We start from the raw sequence: 2,107 nt of genomic DNA, 5'->3' as shown, positions 1-2,107 counted from the left end.
AGCATCATGAATGGGGGAGACAGATCTTTCTACCGCTCCCTCGGTCCCTGTCTCGGCCAAGGAGCCAGAGATCGTCTCCAGTGTGTCCGTTCATACCGTTCATTGGTACCTCCAGTGTTGTATCTATGGTCCATCCAAGGTTTGTCTCCTTCCACTTTGCCTCTTCAAAGCGAGCCTTACACACCAACTCCTCGAAGTTCCATTCTATCCCAGTCAGCTTCTTATGCAATCCAGACTCAAAATCTTTATATATAAAATAACTTCCTCAACTCCTATAAGCATACTCATCAACTGACTCGTTCGAACCTTGTCTCCTCTAATGAAACATACTGGTCTGTACTGCTGTTAGTCGAACGGGAGTAAATCTTTTAGCAAGAGCTGCTTTCAGAGCATCACAGCTCCTCTTCTCAGACTCAATCACTGCAAGGCTTGTAGAAGGATCTAGCGCCGGGGCCCTCCAGCCTCAATGGAAGCTGTGTTTGACGTCTAGCTTTTTATGGTCGTCCCATCTACATTAGACTGCCATTTCCTCGAAGCGGTCAACCCATTCCTCAAACGAGTCTTCTTCAGCATACTCCTTCGCTCCTTTAAAGGGCGGCAGCACTGGTAACTGTTAAGCATCATGAATGGGAAGACATCCTTCTACCGTGCACTCGGTCCCTGTCTCGTCCAAGGAGCCAGAGATCGACGTCTCCACTGTGTATTCCAGTTGCTCAGGTTTTCACCTCCAGCTCGCTCTTCTCTTAACCATCGAGCTCCTCTCCTCTGGCCTCCCACTTCTGTTTCTCTAGTTCAGCGGTCTGCAGCCGTGGACGTGGTCATGACTGGCCATCACAGTTAGCAGGGCAGATTATATCAGTCTCTCCTAATCAAAAGAAAAGGAATACAAGTTAACATGATCTTACGATAACATTAGGACAAACAACTTGTAAATTTAAAATTGAATTTTATTTTAAAATTGAATATTTAAAATTTAAATTTGAATCTTAAAATTCACAAGACACACAAAGAGCAAGTTCTAAACCAATCTTAATTAGGGAACAAATGTTTATACAGATTTTAGCAAACGTAAATGCATTATTACGTGAAGTGACATATGCACAGACATAACACAATATTAATCATGCTAGGGGAGGCATAGGGTGGGACATTATAGTCTTGTTGTGATGACATAACAAGATTATAGTACATGTAATGAACCTACCATTTACAAAATAAGACCTAGCTTCTTTTGTTGCTCCCCATCCTTCGAATGGACAGTCACAAATAAAGTGTTGTGTACTGCCACATCGATGGCACTTGTAGCCCCCTTTATTTCTCTTCAGAGTCATCACTAGGCTTCCTTGGAGGCTTTTTTTCCCCTTGGTTTCTCTTCTGTCCCAAGGTTTGTCTCCTTCCACTTAGCGAGCCTTACACACCAAGACCTCGAAATTCCCTTCTACAACAGATTGGTTAGAGAGAACACTCCTCTTGCCTAATAATTCTGCTTCTGGAGTCCCATGATAGGTTGGGGGATATGCTTTATATAATAACTTCCTCAACTCCTAAGCATATATACTCATCAGCTGACTCATTCAAACCTTAATTGTCTCCCCTGCTATTCTGTACTGCTGTCAGTCGAACAGGGGTAAATTTTTTTAACAAGAGCTGGTTTCAGAGCATCATAGCTCCTCTTCTCAGACTCACTGTAAGACTTGTACTTGTAGAAGGATCTAGCGGGACCCTCCAGCCTCAATCAAAGCTGTGTTAACTTTTTATGGTCGTCACATCTACACCATACTCCCATTTCCTCGAGGCGGTCAACCCATTCCTCAAAAGAGTCTTCTTCAGCATCCTCCTTCGCTCCTTTAAAGGGCGGCAGCACTGGTAACTGTTGAGCATCATGAATGGGGGAGACAGATCCTTCTACCGCTCCCTCGGTCCCTGTCTCGGCCAAGGAGCCAGAGATCGTCTCCAGTGTGTCCGTTCATACCGTTCATTGGTACCTCCAGTGTTGTATCTATGGTCCATCCAAGGTTTGTCTCTTTCCACTTCGCCTCTTCAAAGCAAGCCTTACACACCAACCCCTCGAAGTTCCATTCTATCCCAGTCAGCTTCTTATGCAATC

The 2,107-nt window shown here is 44.5% G+C and overlaps 1 long non-coding RNA gene across 1 annotated transcript; it reads right to left on the bottom strand.

Moving 5' to 3' along the window:
- Window positions 1–491: 491 nt before the first annotated feature.
- LOC109582815 (uncharacterized) lies at window positions 492–1,603 on the bottom strand. Its single transcript, XR_002185237.1, has 2 exons — window positions 1,205–1,603; window positions 492–865 (listed from the first exon to the last, which is right to left on the bottom strand). It is a non-coding gene; the product is annotated as an uncharacterized LOC109582815 (long non-coding RNA).
- Between the last annotated feature and the right edge of the window lie 504 nt (window positions 1,604–2,107).

This window comes from Amphimedon queenslandica, unplaced genomic scaffold (genome assembly GCF_000090795.2).
Source record: "Amphimedon queenslandica unplaced genomic scaffold, v1.1 AMPQUscaffold_13353, whole genome shotgun sequence".
NCBI lineage: Eukaryota > Metazoa > Porifera > Demospongiae > Haplosclerida > Niphatidae > Amphimedon > Amphimedon queenslandica.
The sequence above is the reverse complement of the archived record's forward strand: the minus strand, read 5'-3'. Positions and strand labels throughout refer to the sequence as shown.